This window comes from Protopterus annectens, chromosome 1.part2 (genome assembly GCF_019279795.1).
Source record: "Protopterus annectens isolate FY-2018-M chromosome 1.part2, PAN1.0, whole genome shotgun sequence".
NCBI classification, from domain to species: Eukaryota; Metazoa; Chordata; order Ceratodontiformes; family Protopteridae; genus Protopterus; species Protopterus annectens.
Window position 1 is genome coordinate 1,165,624,075 of NC_056727.1, and position 26,239 is coordinate 1,165,650,313.

Sequence of the window (26,239 nt, forward strand, 5' to 3'; positions counted from 1 at the left end):
TAATTTGCCTTACCATTTCATGTAGGAAGTGACACATTAATAAAGATGTAGGATGTCCCAGGTATGTCATACCTGACTGTTAAGACTGCAAACTCTGCAAGTAATTTATTGTATAATTACATTATGCATTAAGTTATTACCTTGATGCTGCCTACTTACCACAGGATTGCCTCATCCTGGTCAGGGGCCCTGCACAGGATTGGACACTGTGAGCTCTGCCTTCTACAGCTGTGGGAAGAGAAACAAACCAGTATGTATGCCAGTATAGCACACATTTATCTTGTATATTTCTAAATTAATTGCAAACATACTTACATATCTGTGAAGTTTCCCAGCCCTAGCCTCTTGGAACCAGGTTTCCAAAATTCCCCTCTTTCTACGCTTCAGGTCATCGTAGTGGTGACAATACTGCTCACCAGTGCAGGAGATACCAGTAATACTGGAAAGTTCCCTAGCCAACCGATCTCAGGCCTCAGACTTATACTTGGAGCCTTGGCAATTGCCTGCAGCAGACAGGGTTCATAATTCTTGACCAGGAGTCCAATAAAGACTCTAGACTCCTGCACTCCCCACTTCTGCACATGAAAGCCACTCCTTCTCCAGCAGAACCAGGCATATCCACAGCAAAGTTAGAACTCGTATGATGTGAAATTACCACCTACTGGCCTTTAAAAAGACTGCATTCCCACCTTTACATGTCATGCTGTCACTTTCAAAAAAGCACCATGCCACTTAGCATCGAACAAGCTCGCATAAGCCATGTGTAAGTGCAGATCTGCAAGGTGCAAACAGGAATAGATTGTTGACCGTGTTTAAGCACTGCTTAGCATCGCTCAGCTTTATCTAATGTAAACTTTTTTTAATTTTAAACTAAACAATGTTTTCATCATCTGATACATTTTCACAGCACTAAATATAAAAAAGTATGACTGCTCATAACTCAAACCCAGGACCTATTATACTGTAGGTCATGACTCAACCTATCTAGGCACTGGGATAGTGAAGGGAACTCATATATCTTCACATATACTACACAGGTGCCTGTGGGTGTAGCACAGCTTCGCTGCCTGGGTTTGCACGTTGCTAAGCACCACAGAGCTACAACAATTGAATACATCTGGATTCTATTTTTAGATGTCTAGTGAACATCTAATGTAGCTGTAAGGAAAAGGTAGCATAGCTAACTGCCATGCAAACAAGTAGAATACAAAAAAAAAAAAATAGAAAAAAAATTAAAATTGATTACATCTGGTTTCTATTTTTAGCTATATACCAGATGTCTGCTATATGTGTATAAGTGCTGCTCAGTATCACTAAGCACCATGCCGCACCACTCAAACAGCACATAAACATAAAAAAAAATAAATTGCAGTTTCATGTAGTAAAATCTATTGTTCACCTTTTGGTCCAGGCTAAAATGCCAAAAGGTATTGTGCTGTGCTACCAACTGTCCAGAATTTGTTTTGGACAGTCCACAAGTATGGGACAGCCTCTACACTGCTGCTTGCATGGATTCAATATCTATGTTACTGTGATCTCCCTTGGCACTCGGCCAAGGAAGGAACCATGGCCATGCGCATGGATAAATTCCATGTAGGCTCTACATGGAGCCTACATGGATTTTATTGAATCCTGGGGTCAGTCCTTTCCACTTTCTTAGAAGGTGTGAAAAATGTTGTTACCTTTAGTTTGGTACTGACTGAAACTTGTAACCTCAAAGAGCTTTGAAGCAAATTGTCATCTGTCTGTAGGTTTTATAGCTTATGCTTAACTGTGTGATGGAATAAGCGTCAGTGACAATTCTCAGATCAGATTACTACTACTACTGTACCGCTAGGTGTGTAACATTATCTGTTCATGTTTACATTAATAATTGCAAAACTGTGGTATATAAACAGCATTAGAAAGGATCCCATTAAAACTTGCATGATGGGTAGTCCAACCCCTTAACGCAATACACAGGTGACTCCACACTCATTTGCACATCTAGCAACATGGTACAACTGCAAAAAAGTATTCAGGAAGCTTTAAGTGCCAATAAAATATGGCTTTGTAACTCACAGTTTATGTTCAACACCCCCTCTAAAAAACAAACTGCTACTTTTTTCCCAAAAATCATTCTTACATAAAAAGCAAAATTTAAAGTCCTTTCTCTTGATACTACGACCACTGAAGTCACTTCTCATAGCAAATAATTAGGGATGATAGTGGATGATAATCTTAAATTCGACTTGCATATGCAAAATTGCATTAGAAAATCTCATCAAAAACTAGGGATGCTTTATATAGCCAGAAACTTTCTTACCAACTACCACTACACTTGCAACTACTTATTTCTTCCCCACACTTTTTATCATGCTCTGATCCTTACCAACCTCCAGTCAGCACAAAAATCAGAACTAAACAATGCTATAACAAAGTTGCCAAATTTGTAGCAAACATCCTTCTTAGAACCCATCACTGTATAGCACAAAAAAAGCCTAAACTGGTTAGAACTACCCCATCAACTGACATATACACAGCTCCTTACGTCTATAAAATTATCCAGCATCCATCTGTTTGTACAACACTTAATATCATTCTAAACAATTATGTTCCCTTTTGGACATTATGATCAAATGACCAAAACTTCCTGTCTGTCCACAAACCTATCAAATCTGCTAGGCATTGTCTATAACTCCTACCATATTACTAAGGCCTAGAACTCCCTTCTGTACCCATTAGGTCAATACCCTCCCTCCCATCCTTCAAAGCCATTCGGAAAGACTTCCTAGCTAAATCTGTTTCTGTTCTTGCTCATCACCAGGATAAACTATATCCTTAAATGCGTACAAATACCTATTCATACTTTATATCTCCTTACACTCCTTCCCTCATTTCCTTACTTCATTCAGTTTCTCTTTCCTGGCTTTCCTGTTAAATATACCATAAACCTGCTTTTGCTCTCACTTCATGTTGCAATTCCTGTTTATGTTATACTAACTTACCTTTAATTTCTCTATAAACTGGCTAAAATTTCTTTAAATATTAGGTTGTATCTATTCTTAAGCAATGTTTTCACATTATGTGTAATATATATAATTATTTAAATTGTAGATGTTTTTGTATTATTTTTGAAGATTGAAAAAATATTTTTCTTAAAATGTTCTGTAATACTTAGGAACTTTTCTCCCTGGGCCTCTGCTGAAAGTGGGATCCTTCCCAGTCAGACTTTCCAGGTAATCAAATGTCAATAAATACATAAATAAATAAACAAACTATATTGACACTTGACTTGTATATACTGCAGCTAAAGAGACTAAATGTCAATGTGATATAGCATTTATTTATATCCACATTATGTTAATATAATAGCATTTGCATTTTCATATTTCCCTAAATATCCTGGCCAAACAACATGGACAGAAGTGCTCACACTCATGAAGTCTCACAGCTGGAAGATTAAACAATGCTGCTGACAAGAGTGTATATAGGTGGAGTTGTTACTAATGCTAAACCTGGCATGCATTACAAAATACTATTGAGTTGTGTTTTATACATCTGGAATGTAAAGTGTGCTACCTCTGTAACAATTAGGTGCTGAGCAGCATGACAATTATACTCCTTTTATTATTACAGCAGTAAGAACAGTTTGGCAACTCTGGGAAAATAAAGTGATGTTGTCAAAGGCTCAACGTACAACCACTGGAAGGTGACAATACCACATAATTTAGTTATTCATTGGAGGAAATGAGGTGAGTCAAATCAGATCTGACATATACATTTTATTATGCCGCCCCTCCCACACCCACATACACACACACACACACACACACACGCACACACACACACTGACATAATGCTGTAAATTCAAGTTAGTTGAATTATTTTATTAGAGTACTGATCCCACTGGACCTATCACAGCCTTCGAGGTTTATACACTGTGATTGAGAAAATGCAATCAATGCATGCATTATATACAGAGTGAATATCAGAGTTGGCCTTGGTGTACAAAAACACTAGATGCATGACATTATATACCCAGGAGTGTAGGTAAGCATACTCAATGTACTCACATTAAGACAATTTTGAGCATTTATATTAAGGCTCAAAGAGCACAGAAGACTCAGAATTATCTAAACTAGAGTGTGCTGTATAGAACTATACAAAACTTCAACTGTGAGTGGACAAAAGAAATGCACCAAGAATCAGAATCGCTTTCTGCAGAAACAACAGCAGAAAAAGTATTTTTTTCCATGGGACAAGTTTCCCTGCACTCCCTGATGTTGTGGGCAAGCCTGTTTCACCCCTTCAGCTTACATATACCAACTCCATGGTTGCACCAACTCAAAGAAAGTGGAAATTACCTCGAAAAAGGCATCACTGCTGGTACAATTCACCAACAGTGATTTCCTATAGAGGAACTCTGCTAATCAGTGGATTGAACCTTGAGCAACTGAATCTTCAGAGTTCAGTTATTGTCTCCTAGTAGTTTAACAATACAACACATTCTTGCTTGACAGAAATGCTCTTCTAAAAATAGTGTTCTGTGGTTATAACTGGCAATAACTGACAGCAGCTGCGAATACTGTATCCTTTTCCAAAGTACAGAGGAACAACAGTTTAAAGGATGAGTACAATTTTAAATGGTGGTGGGTCAGGGGAGGGGGCAACAGCGTTAAGTATAAGCACAAAATATACTTTTCTGGCTACACTCCTGTATATACAGAGTGACTGACAAAACACTAATAGACATAAAAGATTTTATATGAGTTATGTAAATTAAATATGGCTCCCCAGCTTCCATTTACTATTGCAACTACTATTTTATGTAACAAGAATACTAGCATTAATGAGCCTGATACAAAGTACTTTTTCAAGAAAATAGACTGTTTTTATTCTGCAATTATTACACCAACAAAATGACCATGGACAAAATGTAGACAAGACAAGGCAGGAGCATCAACATAAATAACTGTGATGCAGGACTTATCTACCAAGGTTGGCATGCTTTTGCACATCACCTTGGAATTTTATGCTGATCATGAGGTAAATAAAGCCATCTAAACACCTGCAAGGGTAAAAAGGATATGAAAAGGGGCACTGAACTGCTGCATTTTATTTAGTCATCTATCCCAGCAAACATGCTCTGTTCCAAGCAGAAGTGGCAACTTGACTGCTTTTATTCCTAAACAAGATAGAGTGACTGCAAAGTTCCTAAGAATATTGTTGTTTCGGATTGATTTGTCTCATAGTAAATCACACTTAACCTCTAATGCTGTGTCTCTCTTGAATTACAGAATTACAGAACTTTGAACTGTGAAAAAGTGAACTAAAACATTTTAAGCAGTGCTATATTTTCTGAAGTGCCAAAAATGAAGCTGAACTCTGGAACATTGTTCAGCGATCAGAATTTTCTTACAACTGACACTTGCTTAAAATGTTTTTATTCACACAATCAGATAATAAAGAATAAAGCTTAACAGTTATTTGGCTCACATAGCCAAGCATGGGAGAAGCAAAAGGCTTATTTTCCCTGATGACAACTGCAGACAGTAAGTCAGCAGTATCAAGTTACATTAAAGGCATACAGTGACTAATACAATCTTTTTCAGTCATTTACTGCCTATTTCCACTCCAGTATACTGCATTTGTTCACCTGCTGAAAGGAAGAAGGAGAAATCGAACAGAGGACCAGATGGAAGACCACATCAGCCAGAAGAAAGGGAGTGAGAAAGAAGGACTGGACCAGACTAAAAGATCAACAACATTTGCACGAATTCCCAGTGATGAAGCCAGTCATATGTATTATTTATTTATTTATTTGACATTTGTTTACTGGGAAATTCTGTCTGGATATGAGCCCATTTTCAGTGGAGACCCAGGGAAAAAAGCCGCACAGTACACATTAAACAGAATTAAAAAAATCAGACAATAGTTATAAATATTAATATGACAACAAAGAAGTACAGCTTTTAAGACAATAACACAATAGTACAATTTATAAATACAATAAAAGAAAATAAGTAAGATATAAGGCAAGTAATAAAGTTGATCATACATTAGACACAGGGTAAAAGAGAGTTCCTAATATGCATGTGACATAATGATGCATGAAAATATATAACAGAATAAGTAATAGTATTAAAGTTTCAGGTAAGGACACTGTGGAGATCTCAACAGCATACCAAGAGCACAGCAACAGTCTCAACCGAAGTGTCCTCTGTTGTATTCAAAGTGAGCATACCACTCTTGTTCAATAGAGTTTGTAAGCAAGTCTGCTAATAAATGTTTGGTCCCTCACTGTTACTATTTAAAGACAATGTTACAGCAGCATGGTTTAAAATTGTTAACCGGACTCAAGAGCAAAGCTTCTGTTATGATAATGCAAATATTTTTTTTTACTAGAGAGAGTAAATATAATGCTATATGTAAAGCGTTTCTGGGTTTTCACACGTATGTGTCTCGGCAAATATCATATGCACTCTCTGAGGCTGACAAATCTGAATGAGTATGTATATTTCTTGTTAGTAAAGAGGGCCATGACTCTTTAGATAAGATAAAACAGAAGATTAATCAAGCTGATTCTTCTAAGTTATTAAATAAATACGATGAATATGTTACAGACTGGAATCCTGCTAAAAAAAGATACTGACAAAGCTGGAGTGATTGCAGTCTGTAACATATTCATTATATGTACAGACTGGAATCATGCTAAAAAAGATACTGACAGAGCTGGAGTGATTCAGAAATTTCATGATTTTTTTAAAGTAAAGTTGATATCAATATTAATGTTCTTACATCTAATGTAATTACTGCCCATTGCACAGTACTAATGGCAATGACGGTATGCTAAGAGAAGTTTATTTCAGAATTTGGAAGTATTTGAAGATGAGTATAATAGAAATGCAGGAAAAATCCAGAATGATGACATATGTGAATGTTAGACAGTTTATATTCTGAAACACATGAAGACTTATACAGAATCATATGCTTTGCCATAAGATAATACTACTCTAAGGCTGAGAGCAGGGTTACATGTTTACACAGATAAAAATGAGTTTGATCCATGTCTGTCATATTATTTTAAAATTACCAGATATGACAACATCATGGAAATGCTAAGCTTTTCACACAGGTGGCTCGAGTTGTATGTACTTAAGATCTAGATGAATTACACGAACCAAGTAAAAACAGAACCTGATTGAAAGTTTCTTGTAAAAAATAAACCGCCTGTACAATGTTATTAAATTAAATCCAAATCAAACTTTTCAAACACAGAACAAAGTTGTAAGAAGAAAATATAATCTACAGAAACAACTTTAGTTAAAAATAAAACTTTATTTCATCAATCCAGTAATTTATCTATTCAAAGTTTTTGTCTCATAACAGAATCTTCATTAGACCGATCATTCATAAACACTGCTTATATAAGAGCCTAAAAACACATGTGACAATAAATCATGTGAAATAATCACATGGCCAATGCTTCATTCTTTTTCTCTTTTAAATAACATTTAACATTTTCCATGTAGTTTAGCCCATGATAACAACATGCATTTAATTGTAGCTGCCAACTATATTCCTTCCAGACAAGATCATCTTCAGCATCAAATTGGAACTTAAAATTCTTAACAGTATCAATTGCAGAAATAATAAACTTTTTGCTTTGGGACATACATTCGCAAGCTTGCATAATGCATCACTACTGTCATTATATGAAAGTGCACTTTAACTCTAAAACTTAATTTTCTAGTAGCTTTCCCTATACAGAAGGCATTACGTTTTGTACAAATAACAGCATATACTTCAAATCTGGACTTGTAGTTAAAATTCACTGGTGTGTTTAGGTTACTGCCATTTCAAGTTATTACAGGCACTCCATGATAACTATACTTGGCAATAGTAAAATTGCATAGCAGACCTATTATCCAGTTTGTTTAGAAGCATGCATTTTAAATTTCTACCTCTATTAGTAAAGCTCTCTGTGTCTGGAAAACCAGTAAAGAATTTTCCAGTTTTGTTTCACCAAAACTTTCATTGCTGTCACATCCACAAATTAACATTATAATATAATATGTTATATTATGTTATATATTATGTGTTATGTTATATATAGTATATAATATGATTAACATAGCCATCTTATATTTGATGTTCTTATACTTATTCTTAATGTCAAAGGGATCCACTTTATGTCATGTTTTGAATATAGTACTTGTATTTTCTCTAACTTCAGTAAATAATATATCTGCCATACATGCCATATAACCTCTGTAATACACAAATAAAAAAACAAAAACTTATTTGAAAGTCTCATACTTTCTTGAACAAAAAGTCATCTTCATCCATCAGCCTACTGGTTCTCATAAACTGTCCTTTAACAATAATCTTTTTTAAAACTCATAGATTTTATAGTTCCCTAACTCAAATGTGCATTGCTTTGCACTGACTTCTTAGCAATTTTAATTCATAGGTTCACATGTAAGTACTAGGCTAGCTGCCTTTGTGGGCCATTTTAAACATAGCCAAAAAAACTATCCCATTTGGTATAGATTGGTCTAACCCATCACATGGTTGATTATTATATATTACCCCTAATGAGAATAACTGGGCTCATACCCTAAATAATTTGTGGGGACTCAGGCATGGGATAAATAATTTAGGAGCTCCCTCTGTCCATTAATAGTGCAGGGGGCATTCCTGGGGTCAAATTTCTGTTTCCCATCCATAGGTTTTAGTAGTGCTTGAAGACAGACAGGGATGAACTTTGTTTTATGTGGATGGGGAATCTGTTCCACAGCAGCAGAATCCAATGCAAAATATACCTTTCCATCCAAAATGTTCTGTTAATGTTTCAGAAAAGGTTTAGATCCCTAGACCAAGTATTTCTGATGCCATTTGACTTGCTGATGTGCAGTAAATCCATCAATAATGGGTTGGGGAAGCTTTGTATGCCAGACACAGGTCACCTCTTAGCAGTCTGCAAGATACTGACTATTGTGAAAGGACTTTGAGCTGGTCCATGTAAGACATATTGTGTAGGGCTTGTATCCTTTTAGTAAGGTATCGCTATTGGTGTTCCAGTTGTTGCATGTGTCTGAACAGATACATGACAAATGAGGCATTATATTCAATTATTGCTCTAATGAGGGATGAGTAAAGGGGGGCAGTGACATCACTAGATTAAACACAATCCTTTTGTTTATAAGTTGTGCAATATACAAATATTTTCTTACAACAATAGACATATGCTGGTTAAAAGTTAGGTCACTGTCCACACAAGTTTCCAAATCCTAAACAACTGAGTCAACTCTTAGAGGAGTACTAATAGTGTGGTAATTCCTTGGGTGAGATGACTTCTCAAAGAATTCAATAATGCATTTTTGGCTTTAGTTCTCAAATGGCCCTGGGTTTTATACATTTCCAAAACCAAAAAAATAATGGCAGTAAGACCATAGACATAACTAAATTTTAAATAATTTATCACTTTTTTTGGTTTTAATTGCAAGTCCAAATTTGTGGTATATCCTGCTATTTGTACAAAATGTAATGCATTCTATATAGAGTAAACTACTAGAGAATTACATTTTAGAGTTAATATTATGCTTAAAATGTTGTCACAGAAGGGCTATGGAACTGCAAATGGAAATGACTTTTCATGATTTTAAAACAGTAGGAGCCACTGTTATATCAAGTATGACAAAAAGCACAGAGATAATAGCATTAAGACTGTGCATGCAGATCGATGTAAGTTAATAAATCATGATGTTCACACTGAAAATACTAATACTGTTTATTTTTGTTCCAGATTTGTCATGATGAATAACAAGGCAAATGTTGACATAATACAAAGAATTTCAGATGACCAGCTTGGGCCAATAGAAAAAAAAACTTGTATCAAACCAGAAAAACAAGAAAACGAGCTGCAGTTTCTACAATTACAGAGATGGTACTTGTAGATAAAGTATCTGCAAATAAATGCATATTTACAGGTATGTGTATTCACATTTTTATTACATAATCAAGCAATACATTTACATAAAAGAGATAATCATAGAAAAAATATGTATGCAATATAGTGGTTTGTGTCAACCAGACAATATACTGTCATGCAACCATTTTTTAGCGTGTGCTTTCCTATTACATTTTGTCATTTTCTATATATATAGCTCCTTTTGACCAAGCATATAAAAACAGTTCAGTTATAATATAGATTGGCATAATGGGTTAAAGGAATATATATATATATATATATATATATATATATATATATATATATATATATATATATATGTGTGTGTGTGTGTGTGTATATATATATATATATATATATATATATATATATATATATATATATATGTGTGTGTGTGTGTTATATATAAAGAGATTATATATAGATGTATAAAGATGCAAATACACAGATATACAAGCATATATTATGGTGTTAACACTTTTATTTTCTCTTATATTTGTTTTCATTAAAGTGAGTATCACAGTCTAGTGGCTATGATGTGTCCTTATTCCAGGCCAGCAATCAAGGAGACTCAGTCCTCACAAATGACTCCAGTGAGGGACGGTCACTAAGAGCAAAGATGGATTCACATAGTATTTTCAGATGCAGCTGCCTGCACCAAGCACAATTTCCCTTAAGAGCACACAGGGAGCATGCTCCAGAACTGGGGTTGGCTTTTATTCTCTCTACAGATCCGCACAAAACTCCACACTGACTACTTTGGGTCTTTGTGTTCCTGTTCCCAGTAGCAGACACACATGCTTGGATATTTGAGTTTCACATACACACAGACACACTTGGGAAAAGCTGGCACACATTTACTAGCTGTGCCCCTTTCTACCCAGAATCTGAGTTAATCAAGCTGCCTCCAGCCTAAGACACTTACAAAGGCTACTCAATTATACTGTGTAAAATTAATACTAATGCAAATGGTATAGTGTGACCAAAGCAGCAAGTCTTTCAGGAGCACTCACAGAGTCACCAAAACAAGCAGAAGTACTCTGAAGATGTTAAAAGTATTCTCTAAAGGATCAACCACAATGAAAGTTATTAAAATATTTAATGATAAATAATAAAACAGAACAGGTGAATACTGAATACAATAAACAACAGAGTTTCAACCTTAGAGATATAAAAAAATACAGTTGGATAGTTTCTCACAGAGGCAGAAAGCAACACTAAACTATATCTCTGACTAACTAAAGAATTGCTGTTCTCTCACTACTTACTAAAGCAAGACAAGCTGATGTGTGCTGTGTGCCTTACCACTGCAAATGCCAGATGATTGCTCTCTTTGTCTGCGTGGATGTGTAAGATATATATCCTGCCAGAAATCTTTCTCGTCATTTGCCAAAGTGCTGCTGCGAGAGTTCCAAAGAAATCAGATGTTGGTTAGAGGATGACATCACCTCTGGTCACCTGATTCTGGTACAATGCACACATGCTTTGCTAAGATCTGTGGCAGCATCTGACAGCTATAACACAATTTCAAACTTTCCAAACTTCCAGGATTTCCTGACAATCATACATATGAGATCAGTTACAACAATACAACCTAATATACATACATACATATATACATTCTTTCTGTCCAGCAGGACATACTGCTGATGCTGTTTTAACACAAGTAACTTTACAAATATATTTTAAATTCAAACATCTGTACAAGTCAGTGTGCTAGTCAAATAACATATATATTTTTTTTTTTAGTACCATCTGTGCCTACTTGCCCTGGCACAGATGGTACTACCTCATAACATCAAAGTGGTGATGATCAGAACATTAATATAACTATAGTACACTTATGTAATCTTAGTACACAAAAGAGAATGGCACATAACTGGAAAGATTGGAAACCTCTGTACAAAACATTTAGGAAAATTCAGTATACATATGCAAGAACGTGTGATGTTACACAGTGCTCGGTTTGTACACGCATACCATTGGCAGGATGGAATAAACTATTGTTACCCTATTATTTGAGCCAAGGAACCATTTATATAATGATAAGAAAACCCCTTAAATTAAACATTTTCTGAAAATATCAGCTCCTGATAAAATACAGTCTTATCATTCTTATTATAGGTTTCATATGTTTACAGGTAGCACAATACAGAGAAGCATACACACAAGGAGAACAAGAAGTGTATATAAGCAACAATACTTGTAATGATATAATAACAGTGCTCATTAGGAAATCCTATAACAAACTGGTAACTAAGTTATTATCCATCAGGATTAGATGGCACACTACTGAGTGCTTTTCCTTGGATTGTTTATGTTGCCCTAGTTAAATTCTTTGTGATATTGTTTCGTGGTTTTCAACTGTTATTCTGTTATTTGATCCAGTTGTTGTTTTGTTGTTTTATATATATATATATATATATATATATATATATATATATATATGATATTAATGTTTGTTAATTTATTTATTTATTTATTTATTTGCATTGTTTTTCTGGGAAAGACTGACAGAGAAGTGCCCTTCTTCTGTTAAGGTCCAGGAAGAAAAGCTGCACTATACAGAAATCATGCACGTCATTTGCATAGTTTCATCATTTACAGTCAGTTATATTCATGAGCATCTGTTCCACTCTTCAGACATCCTTAACATCAGTTACATAATTTACAGTCTTGATTATAAATAAAAGGGTTGCATATGAAAAAATATATATATATATATTATTTTTTTTTTGTTACAGAGAGGTATATGTAGTGCAATATCATCATTATGCCTAAATTGTCAGGTTTTATGTAAGAATATTAGTTACTATAAAGACTTGTTCAAAATCTGGGAGAAATGAAGATATGATAAAGATTTAGAGCAGTACATAGAAAGGTCGGAGTGGAGTGACATGCAAGAAAAATAAAGGAGATTAGATGAGAGGAGGATAAATTTTGCTTGGGGTGGATGCTAGAATCCAGTCTTGGATAGATTCTTTAGATGTGACCTTCTTAATTCTTGTTGGAGTCTTGATCAAGCAAGAGAAGCCATGCAGCTGTATTCAATTTGCAGTATTTTGTATGGCTATCTTTAGCAAGTCTATGTTAATGTCTGCTAGCAAGATGGTTTCCTGTCTTATGTTGGCCAAGACCCAGGAGACGGTTCCTTCCAGGATGGGAATATTATTATTAGGGGGTATTATTGACCTATGATGGCTAGGGATTTGTGAAAATTCCATTTAAGGAGTGAGATAAGAACCTCTGCATTGATGAAAGTAGGTATAATATCATAGTAAGTGGAAACATCTAAAACATTTCTGTAGAAAACAGCAACTCACCAGGATTCTTGTTAGTTCTAGCTAGTCTGAGTATATTGCAACCTAGTGGAAGTATTTCTGTATCTTTATTAATTGGCTTTAACCAAGTTTATGTGACTAAGAAGAGATCAGGAGAGTAGTGGATCATACAGGTATGAACTTCTGTGATTTTGGTTTAGAGGCTTCTTAGGTTACTGTGTTGCATTCTCAGTCCTAGGTGGTTGGAGTAGTAGTCTGTTGCTGTTTTGGGATGTGTGGGAGCTGGTTTGGTGGGGTCTGGGGTTAGATGAGTGTGTCCAGGATTGGAATGCATATCCCCTCCCAGCATTATTGTCCATTTAGCAATGTGGCTGTTGAAGGGCCACTTATATTTGGGCTTGAGTTTATAGACAGTTTTGGATAATGGTAGAGCATGTGCTGTTTGCTTTTGTTTCAAGGTGCTAATTTAACTAATGTTGAGGACATATTTGAGAAGTGAGCTGGTGTATTCTAGTTTTAAGTATCGTGTGATAGGTGTAAGTAACAGTGAGAGTGAGTCTTGTGATTGCTGGTTGAGAGTGTGAGTATGGTGAGAAGTGCTAGTGATAAAAGATAAAGCAGTAGCATATTTGAGATTTAGAAGGATGTATGGATAAGTGATAGTGTAGTGAGATGCAGTTACAGACCGCAGAGATTAATGGTATGAGTAAAGTAGAGTAAGATATTAGGTAGGGCTGATAGGTTAGTATATGGATTGAAAGGTAAGTATAGGTAAATATTGATTTGAATGATGAGGAATTTATATGGTGAGGATGTCTGTAGTGCGACAAGGAAGGGTAGAAAGAACAAATACTTATTTAATTGTATACGGATGTAGAGAAATTAGACAGAGAGGAATAAACCATATAGAGAGATATAAGGGAAAAGCTGAGAGATATTATAGAGGAAGAGAGAAGAATAAATAATCTAATTGCAGTATTTGGGAGAGGACTGCAGGGGTGAAAGACAGCAAAAACTTTGTGCAGGAATGAAATAGAGGTACAGTTGGCAATGGGTCTGAGTAGTAAAATATATAGTGCAAAGCAGTATGGGAGGAAAAATGGCAGGTAAAAATGATGCTAAATGTTATGGGAAAGTAAGGAATTGGAGAATAGAAGCAGTAGTGCTTCTTTGATAGTAACAGTCATTTGGGAAGGTATAAGGAGTGGTTGACATGAGTCACAGGTGTATGTTGGAGGTATAATGGTAGAGTTAGGTGGGTGGGAGGAACTGATGGTAGGGCTGAGAAGTGAAGTGCAGTTTGGCATAGTGAGGGTGAGCATAGTGGGCCCCCTTTGGGCTATTTATTACAGAGAGCAATCACTTTATAACTGGCGATCAATATTTAGCAAAGAGGCACAAATTAGATCAGGTTTATTTACATATTTGAATGCAGACAAGAAGCTATGGCAAGGAAGTGACTAGCTTACACAGTGTAATCTAATGGTTAAGTGGCAGAAAAGCAGCTAATTTGGTAAGTGGTCTCCAGATTGTAAGGACTAGTCCTTCAGGGAGAATCTCACAGCCCCTTTCCAGCACAGGGCAGGCACATATTTGACTAGTTAAATGTAATATACAGCAAGGCTCTTCATTTTAAACTTACTTACATTCATCAGTGACAATACTCTCAGTGAAAACTTTTGTAAAAGAATATAATGTTTTTTCAAAAAAATCTACACATATCACCCAATTCAGTTAGTGTGTGGAATATTATTAATAATTACATTAAATCATCAGGGATTGAATCATACTTTTGCACTTTAATGTCATGATTACATTTATGCCAGTATTACTTAGGAATGGTTACTACCTAATTGAAAAGGTTCACATTAGATAGGCTATATAGTACCAGCAATACGACACATACCTGACTTATCTAAGGATGTACTATGAAGCCATAGAGTAAGAAGAGATATGGATCCCCTATAGTAAATCCCTTTGGAGCAGCTGACACTTCTAGACTACATGCTAACATGGACATAAAAGGCCTAGGTGATTTATAACTCATTGATGGGACATTAGAAGGAACTAGCCTTTTTCCTTTTTATTGGGTAGATAAAGTTCTTTTGGAAATCAAGTGTTTTTTAAGCTGCTTGACTCTCTAGCAAATAGTGCTTATGAGTCCATAAGAGATATAACAAATAAAATGAGATTTATGAGAACAGTCATTCTTCTGTAACACAAATAACAGACAATTCCAAGGCATGACATTTAGAATCTTGGTTTAAGTTGCTTAGCAGTTTCACTATATGTTGGACAGGAAACTTCTTGCACTTTTTTTTTTTGGCTGTTTTAGTCATCATTTTTATTATTATACTTAGTGGGATTTGTTTTACAAAATGTCTAGGAAGTATATGAAATCACTATCAAAGATGTTACTGCAATGTGAATGTATTAAGCAAGCAATAATGTCTGACAGGGTGTGTGTTAATGTGTAATTACACCCCTGGAAGGGCATTAATTACACATTAACACACACCCTGGAGGGCATTAATGCTCTTAGAGAATGGGATCTCTGTAAAATTGTTGTCTTTTACTTAATAATGTATTTTTTAAGTTCTGTTTTATTTTTTTAATATATTTTTGATGTAAGATAGTTCCTCCTCCTAATGTTTCATACTTGCTGTAGTATATGTTAATGGTGTTGGAGAAAGCATTTTATATCCAAACGACATTAAAAAAGTTAAACAGTACTTAAAAAATACATAAGTAAGTAAAACACAATTTTACAGAGAGGCCATTCTCTATGGGCTGGCAGAGATCATTTTCTCTTCACTCTTTCTCAGATGCTACAGGGGATCGTTGGTTCACTTTCACACTTCACTTACTCTGTCTCCCTCTCTCTCACTCTCTCTCTCTCACACACACACACACACACACACACACACACACACACACACACACACACACACTCAATTGAGCATGCTCTCTCTCTCTCTCTCTGTTACTCTCATACATGCATACAGTCTCCCACACATGCTTTATTGTTTTTTTCTTTTTTTATTTTACACTCACTAAACAGCAAAAGTGCTGCTTAGCGAGTGTAAAATAATGGTTTGATCACTCTTACTTTCACTGACATGCATGCATATACTCACGCACATACACAGACACACAGACACACACACACACACACACACAAACACACACACACACACATTTTTTTTGTCTTCTTTTCTTGACATTTTACACTTACAGAAACGCTGCTTAGCAAGTGTAAAATAATGGCAGCCGTTTTGTTCTTCTCATTCTGAGCTCCACGGCGGTTTGCTAAGATTGCCATGAAGTGGTGGGCTTGTTTTTCACTGGGCATTACTTGTACATTAATACCCTGCTGGAGAATGTTTATTTTCCTATCAGAGTACTGATGTACAGTAAGCCCATTCTCTAATAGAATATAAATCATAGTGAAAATAAAATATTGTAACTTATTTATATAAATGAAATATGGTTCCCTAGTTCCCATTTTGCATAATAACTAACATTTTATATAATAAAAAAGTACTGACCTTAATGAACTGTGACTGAGAAGTAATTTTTATGAAAACAGAATTTTTTTCTTCAGTTATTACATGGGCAAGATGATTGTGGACAAAATGGAGACAAAACAATGCAAGAACATCAAAATAGTATGTGATACAGAACTTCAGCAATCACGAACAGCATGTTTTACACATCACCTTGGAACTTTTGTGGTGCTTATGGGAAAAAGAAAGCCATCCAAACATCTGAGTTGAAAACGAAGATATAAAAAGGAAAGTGGGCTACAGAAATGTGTTAATCATCTAACCCAGATAATTTAGTCTTTTAATGGAATCATTGACAGTTTAATTGCTTTTATTCTTGAGCAATGCAGTGTTTGTGAAGATTCTTGGGATTTTGTTGTATCAGATCAATTTCTGTATTAAACACTAATGTTGTCTGGCTCTCTCTCTCTTACTCTCAAATAAACTATATACAATGTCCATAACAAGTAAAAAAGCAATATACATAGGAGAACACTTACTATTTCTCTAACAGATTAGACAATTTTGTCCAAACAATTACATGATGAGTTGTGTTATTAATCCTTGCTTTTATAGTATCAATCTCATTCTTACAAATGTATTTCACAAGATAAATAAACTCATCTTTAAAGACAGGAGTAGACTGGGATTTCCAATTTTTAGTAACAATTTTCCTTCCTATAGAGAGGATAGACCATAGTAAAAATGTTTGTTTTTTAGGACTTACTTCAGGAACATGGACATTGAAATGGATAAGAGAGTTAGAAATTATACAGCTGTCATTCCAAAGAGCTTTACAAAGATATTTAAAGTCTAACCAAAATGAGGAAATTATTTTGCAATTAACAACCATATGTATCCAGTCAGCATTGGGGTGTCCACATCTCCAGCATTTCATTTCATCTTTATTGTGCATTATTGCTAGTCTATGTGGGGTGAAAAAACATCTGTGTAAAAGCTTCCATGTATATACATGTCAGAACAGGGAAGATGTGGATTCCTTCACCGACTGTAAACAAAGTTTGGTGCTTACGTATTATCGCAAACACATTTCCGAAGTCCCCTAATTTGTAAAGTTTTCAAAAAAACATTTCTGTTAACCTAACAAGGGGTGTGTAAAGTGTTAAGTAGTATTATGTCAGATTGTTTTTCACACAGGAAGAGGAATAACAGCAAAATTCCTCTTCCCTGTTAGTTTACTTTCTCAACCTATATACCTGACTGCTGCTTCTCAGTTGTCCTTAATGTGACAAGTCCTGAAAGTCACCATTTTCCCAACAAGACAAGGATTGGGGAACATGGCTTGTTCAGATAAAGTGACTCACTTACTTTGAAAGCTCCTTTTGCAGGTATCTTATCAGTTGTCACACACCCCTGTTATAGTCCGGTCTCTTAAAACGTACGTTAATTCACTCTTAAGTCCGAAGTACTAACTTAAACATTTAGTTCTCTTTGCGGAAGTTTGCAGAAATTAGTCACTAACTTTTTTTCTGTAATGATATTTTTAGTTGCTGCCTATGAAACCAAACTTATTAAGCACTCTACTGGCTTTAAAAAAAAGTGAAACACTTTTTTTTCTTAACTGGAAGTATACATGCAACCCCATGCATTCCAAAGAGTTATGACCGGTAATCTGGAATGCAGGATTGCTAAAGCAGTGTGCCTCTGTGGAGCTCAGAGAAAACATGAGGTGTGCCATGGAGAAGTGCAAAATTTCATTGTTATTCCTCTTGCTGCCTCATAGCCACTGTGACACGGTGACACTTATTTGTTTACACACCCCTTTTAAGGTGAACATAGGTGTTTTCGCACAAACATAACGAATTATGGCATTTTGGAAATGTGGTTGCGATAATACGTAAGTACCCAAAATTTTTTACCTTTTTCTGAGAATGCTTGTCTATTAACTTCACTTGAATAATTCCAAAAAGAAACATCTGTTTTGCTAAAATCATTTCTGAGAATTTTATAAATAATGGATATGTATGAAGTATTCTTGGGTGAGTTATTAATAATTGCTGAGATAAAATCCAAGACTTTTAAGTTATTCTTATTGCATGCCTCTAATGAGGGTACAAGCTTAGTATGTATAAAATCCTTACAAGTTTGGATGTCCAGCCAATTGCAATTTTGCAGACTATATCTGTTGATCAAATAGTCTCCAGAACTTATTTTTATTTGCTGAGAGAAAATGATTCCAATATAATAGTGTTATATTTTCTGAAGTGTACGAAAGTTGAGTTAAACTGTGGAAGTTTTCTACGTAATCAAGATTTTCATACAACTGACACTTATTAAAGCTACTGCTGTTCCAACTGATGACAAGGAAGAAGAATAAACATGGCTTGGAAAAATACATCAGGGACAGAGTTCAGTAAAATATAACTTGTATTAGGATGTACAGATAACAATGCTAGTGTTTTATTTTATTTTTATTCAGTTCTTATAGCTGGATCTTCGACTGGCAATAGGGAAGATAAACATGGCATAAAAGAAATAATCACGGGCAGAGTTCAGAATGTGCAAGGCAAGAAAAGAATGTTTCTTCACTGGGAAAATCGGATTGGGAAGGGCAAGGTATCAGCTGGCATTGCAAGTGCCTCATGGATAACATTATACAACTTCTAGCAACATGAACAGGAAGACATTGCAGAATGTGTGATAACATAACAAGAAGACATTGAAACAAGTCTGCAGCAGACAGCAACTTTAACACATGAAGCACGTCTTGGAGATCTAAAGTATTTCTCTGATACTATAGAAGAAGCCATGGAAGAGGCATTTTCAGAAAAATACCACCTATAATTAACTGATCCAGTAACATGGTTGCTATAAATGATAGTGTGAGCCAAGTATATTTGTATTACAGTCATATACATCCCCCCAGGCAACAACATACCCATCTTAGAAGATGTTCTAGTTTGGCTATCAAATAACATAAATAATGAGACAATCATCCTGGGTGATGTAAATATAAACTAGAATGATTTCTCTGGTCAGTTTCCATCTTCTAACATCAACCTATTCAGTTTTTCTAAACTAATAATAGATATAACCCAACACAACAGAAATAAACACGCCAGCTCATTTCTTAACTGGATACTAGTGTCAGACCCAAATAAGATTTCAGCAACAGGGACACTTTCTTCTAATATTAGTGATCACCTACCAGCCTATATACTTCACAAAACCAATACAGTACCCTCCCAACACCAATATAAACACAGTAGAAATCTAAGCAACTTTAATCCATCAACTTTTAATGATATCTTAAGCAATTGCAATTGGAACATACTAAAACTTCTGTCCCTTGATGAGGCTGTTGAGTTTTTCAACTCCACATTCTTTAATATCTTAAACAAATTAGCTCCAGTAAGAATAAAAAGGGTTAAAAGTATGCTTTTTGCCTCTCTTAAACCACCAAGAAAACATGACTGTAAGAGACAAATGTGGAACAAATGACAAAGAAGCAAGAATCCTTCTGATCTCATAGAATTTAGAAAAATCTGCAATCATGCTAAGTACCTTGTCATGTCTGACAGAAAAGAATATTATTTAAATCTACAAAAATATCACAAACAAAATATAGGAAATTTTGGAGTTCCATTTCATCAATAATCAATCCTGGTACTAAAACCAACCCCTGCCTTTTCCCAGAGAAAACTGCCAGTGAAATAACTGCCCTCTTTAACTCATATTTCATTGATACTATAGCCAAACTCGCCACCACCTTTCCCCAAACCACTTCCAATACCAACTTAACTTCACGCACACACTCCCCTCAGGATACAGCCAGCCCTTCCCCACCCTCCTTCTCTTTCTCCCCATTATGTATCTCTCCCCATTATCTATCTCCACCATCACCAAACTTCTCCTAAAACTGAAACCAGGCTCCAGTGCCCACGACAGCTTACCCCCTGAATACCTCCAAATGTCAGCCAAATCCATCGGCTATCCAATCTGCATACTTATCAACAGATCCCTCCAAGAGTCGTATGTTCCCAATATCTGGAAAAAAGCCTATATTCTTCCCCTCCACAAAGGTGGCAACAGCTCCGACATCTCTAAGTTCTGACCTATAGCTATTCTCTCCCCTTTCTAAAATCTTTGAAAAATGCATCCACTATCAACTTCTAGACTATCTAAAAACTAACCAGCTCCTCTCCCCAACTCAACATGGATTCAGGCCAGGTCACAGCACCATTACTGCACTTATTTCCTTTATGGACACAGCCAATCAAGCCAGAAATAATGGCCAACCCATATCCTCACTCTTTCTTGATCTATCAAAGACTTTCGATACAGTCTCCCACCAACTACATCTCAGTAAACTCTCTAACTTAGGTATCTCCCCCAACCCTTAATTAGTTCACCAACTATCTAACAGGCAGGCAACAATCTACTAAATGGCTTGACTCTTTCTCCTTATTCCTTGACTCTTCAACAGGTGTTTCGCAAGGCTCCATCTTAGGACCCCTTCTCTTCAGTCTCTTTAAAAATGACTTTCACTCTGCCATTAATAACACATCTGTAGTACAATATGCAGATGATTCAACCATTATTTGCTCTGTCAAATCAATATCTGAACTATTGTGACTAACTCGGAATGCCTTCACCATCACTGAAAAATGGATGGCCAGTAATCACCTAGCACTGAACCCTAATAAAACTAAATTAGCAATATTCACCCCTAAGAAAAACCTCTATATTAATAAGACAGACTTTACCATTCTTTTTCAAAATAATTCCACCATAGAGAAAGTTAGCCACACCAAATTGCTAGTTGTTATTCTTGATGAAAAACTGACATTTGACCTCCACATTTATAATACTATTAAAAAAAAATCAAAAACTAGGCACCCTTTACAGGCACAAACATTGTCTAAACAGCTTGGCCAAGTGTACTCTCACCACAACCATTCTCCTTCCATCACTCCTGTATGGGGCTCCTCTTAACATCCAGTCCTCCCAAAAAAACAGGCTCGAATCTTCCTACAACAAAGTGGCAAAGTTTGCTACTATCAAAAAAACACTCCTCACACCACTGCAACTCTTTGAAAGAGGTCAACTGGCTTGAATTCCCAAACTATATAAACTATTTACAGCTGACCATGGTACATAAAATGATTTATAAGCCCTCATACTGCCCAGCCCTTTCATCTATTTTATCCCTCTACCACCTCAGTAGGCAACTCAGATCAGAAAATCAAGTCCTTCTGCAAGTTTACAAACCAAAACTCACAGCTGGTGACATGCTTTACTCCTTTCCTGTTGCCAAAGTATGGAACTCTCTCCCACTAGGCATCAGAACTACAAGCAATACTTCCTCCTTCAAAAAAATCATTTCACCAACACCTCTCCACCCTTTGGATCTGCAGATGCTCCAAGTCCCACTCACCTATAACATGATCACCATACCCTACATACTACTGACCTTATAATGCCACTAAATGCTGAATTTCCATTAATTACTTCCTACTATATATTTATTTATTATTTCTTTATTTCAGTTTGATGACCACTGGGCCAAGAAGAGCCCGTTTTCAGTGGACACCCGGGGAAATAAGCTCCAATGACAAATAACAAACAAGTAAATTACAAATATATACAAAGCAGTCTGATTAGTTACAAAAGGGCGGCTGCGGTGGTGCAGCAGTTAGCATTGCTGCCTCACAGCAAGAGGTTTTCTGGTTCAATCCTCAGCTAGGGTGCCTTCTGTGCAGAGTCTGCATGTCCTTCCTGTGGTCATGTGGGTTTCCTCTGGGTGCTCTGGTTTCCTCCCAAAGACTGCTGTAGGTGGATTGGACACTCTAAATTGGCCCTAGGCATGAGTGTTTGTGTGTGCCTTCTGTGGAAGGTTGGGCACTAGGCTGGCAACCCAACACTGTAAAACTCCACTGCCAATCATGAGTGGATAGGTGATCCATTGTGGCGACCCCTAACTGGGAAAAGCTGAAAGAAGAAGTGTGATTAGTTACATCAAGCTGAGAATACAGTGTAATACTTATGAGGCATTATACTTATAATACATGCAAGGAAATACAGCTAATTGAACAGTGATGGAAAGTTTTTGTAAGTACACTGTATAGTACATATTATATGTAATAAAATCACAGTTTTAGATATAAAAGGAGATCTAGCAAGGTTAGCCACAGTGCAGCAGGAGACTGTCCTTTGTAGGTAGTGGAAAGTAATAGTAGGCAATGTAGTGGTACGGGAACTGGGTGTGGTGGGGATGGGAGTTAAAATAGTTAGGGGAGAGATTTATGTAGGAGTGCTGCATGGGCATGTCCATTTTGAAGCAAGATGTGAGAATAGGAGAGATTTGAAGCTGGTGTGGTTTGGGGTACTCCACAGGGAAGGAGGTAGAGAGTTCCATAGTTTGGATATTGAGCAAGATAGCAGGAGATGGCCAGGGGGTCATGAAGGTTTGTAGATTTGTAGGAGGTTTTGGTTTTCTGATCTGAGTGAGTGGTTAGGAATGTGGGGAGTTAGGTTGGCAGTGAGAGATGGGCAATAGGAAGGTTTGAAGATGAGTTTGTGGGCAGTGGTAAGTTTAAGAAAGCTTAGGTAATTGGGTAGTTCGAGCCATTGCAGGATATGGAGAGAGTGGCAGTGGTGGGATGATTTTTTGAGTTGTTAGCAAATTTGCTGATTTTATTGTTGCAGGATTCAAGTTTGGATTGTAGGCTGAGTTGGAGATTAGTTAGTAGAGGAGCACATACATAAGGGAGGGGAGAAGGTAGGAGGAGGCAAGGATTTTTTCTGGCGGAGGGGGTGAGATAGTGCTTGTGTCTGTACAGAAGTCCTAGTTTTTGGTGTTTTTTTATGGTAGTTTGGATATGAGTGTCAAATTTTAGATGTTCATCAATGATAACACTGAGCAGTTTAGTATTTGACACAATTTAAATGGGGACGTGGTTCTGGCTGAGTATAGAGACTGAGTTTTTGTTGATAGAGGAGTTTCTAGAGGGGAAAAATCATCAGTTTGATTTTATTAGGGTTCAGGGCCAGGTGATTGATTTGCATCTAGGTTTCTGTATTAGAGAAAGCTAACTGGGTTTTTAGAAGCAGGTCGGTGGGGGAGTAAACTGAGCAGATGATTGTTGAATCATCTGCATATTGGATTAGTGATAAATCAGGGATGGTGTGGTGACAGTTATTGATAAATATATTGAAGAGTAGGGGATATAGAACAGAACCATGGGGCACATCATTGGGGGTGTGTAGGAAGGGAGAGGTTGAGGCTTTGCATTGCATGGCTTGTTGTTGTTCAGAGAGGTAGATAGAGCACCAGGATATGGTGGAGGCAGAGAGGCTGAGAGAGGAGAGTTGAGATATGAGTATGGGGTGAAAGACGGTATCAAAAGCTTTGGCTAGATCAAGGAACAGGATAAATATGAGTTTGCCAGAGTTGCATGCTTGGTTAATGGTCTCAAGGAAGGAAAGCAGGGCAGTCATGGTACTATTGCCAGTGTGGAATCCATGTTGAGTGGGGGAGAGAAGATTGTTGTGTGTTAGATATGACAACAGTTGTGAATGAAAACATTTTTCCAGGATTTTAGAAAGCTGGAAAGGATGGCAATAGGCCTGAAATTTGTGGTGTTTATTGTTTTTGCCACCCTTATGTAGAGGGATGATATATGCATGTTGCCAGATAGTAAGGATGTAGGCTTCTTGGATGGATTGGTTTATTAAGATAGAGATGGGAAAGGCAATGCTGTGTGGAGCTACTTTATGGAAAGCTGATGGTAGCTTGTCAGGTGCGTTGTGACAAGGTTTTAGTTGGTGGAAACATTTTTTTATTGTACCTGTGAGGATGGGTTTTAGGCTAAAAGTGGAGAGAGAAGATTGCTAGTCAGAGAGGTGTGGGGAGCAGGTGGGGATGAGGTTGGGGGGTGGGGTGGGGAAAGAGATTGATAATTTAACTATAAAATCAACAAAGAAGGAGTCAAATTGGGTGGTAGTTTTGAGGTCAGTAAGATTGGGGCTGGGACAGGGATTATCTTTATTTCCAGGGTGGAGGAGAGAGGAGATTGTGTCCCAGAATTTTCTAGGGTTTGGTAGAGTACTTCGATTGAAGTTTGGAGTAGTACACTTTGCAGTCTTCGGTTATTCGTTTTTTTATGGTGTTTTGGAGTTGTTTGACTTCAAGTAGGGTGTTAGGTTTTTTGTTTCTTTGGTATTGCTTCCATGTTTTGTCTCTTTGGAGCATGATTAGTTTAGTTTCTTTTGATAGCCAGGGTGAGGCTTTAGCTTTGACATGTTTGGTTCTTAGAGGAGTGTGGTTGTCGAGTAGGTTTAAGAAAGTTTCACTGAAGTAGTTAGTGGTAATGTCGAGGGGTAAAGGTTTTAGGGGGGGGGGTCCATTCAGTAAGTTTTAGACATTTGGTAAAAGTTTGAGGGTTGAAGTGGGAGAGGTTATGAGTTTGAAGGTAGTGGTGGTGGTTTTGAAGAGGAGATGGGTGACGGTCAACAAAGGCAGGTAGGTGGTCACTGAGAGGGTCTATCTGATAATGTATCAAGTCCACTCTTCCCTGTATCTTCTATGATGCCTCTGAATCCTCAATGTTATTACAAAAATCTGTATGCAACTGTTCATCTCAAAACTGTTCAACAATAGCTCATTTGTTTTAAAATGTATACGGTAATTGATATCTGTATATACTTATATATACATTCCTCTATTCTGTTGTTTTGTTTAATATTATGTATCTATTGCTAATACTGCTCATATCATCTATCTATTTTTTGAATGTTAAATACCAATAAAGTCTCTATCTTGTGGAGTTTTTCTCCCTAGGCCTCCACTGAAAATGGGTTCTTTGGACCCACTGGACTTTCCCAATAAACAAATGTCAATAATTAATTAATAAATAAATATTTGGTAGAACGCGAACATGATCAAAAAATTCTGACTTTGCTTCTGAAGATGGAAGACATTTCTATGTGGAATGGCTTACCAAAATTCTTCCTAATGGACAAAAGCTGAAATACATGTAAATAATGTACAGCATAAAAAGGGAACTATATTGTGCTTCCCATGTTTGTTATTTATGAAAAAAATCAGTCTGGCAAACCAAATGAGAGGATTTCATGATTTGTATTCAAGAATGCAAGATCACATAAAAATGCAAGGGAATGTTCATCTTACAGACCTATATCTTTACTGAATGTTGAATATAAAATGTTTATGGCAATACATGTGGCTAGGATTAAGCAACTACTTCCATTATTAATAGATGAAGATCAAACTGGCTTTATAAAAGATTAAAATACATATGATAACATTAAAAGAATTATATCTTTAATTGATTACATTCTTTTTCTTCTCTTTCGGCTGCTGTCGTTAGGAGTCGCCATAGCGGATCATCTGTTTCCATTTCTTCCTGTCCTCTGCATATTGCTCTGTCACACCAACCACCTGCATGTCCCCTCTCACCATATCGATAAACCTT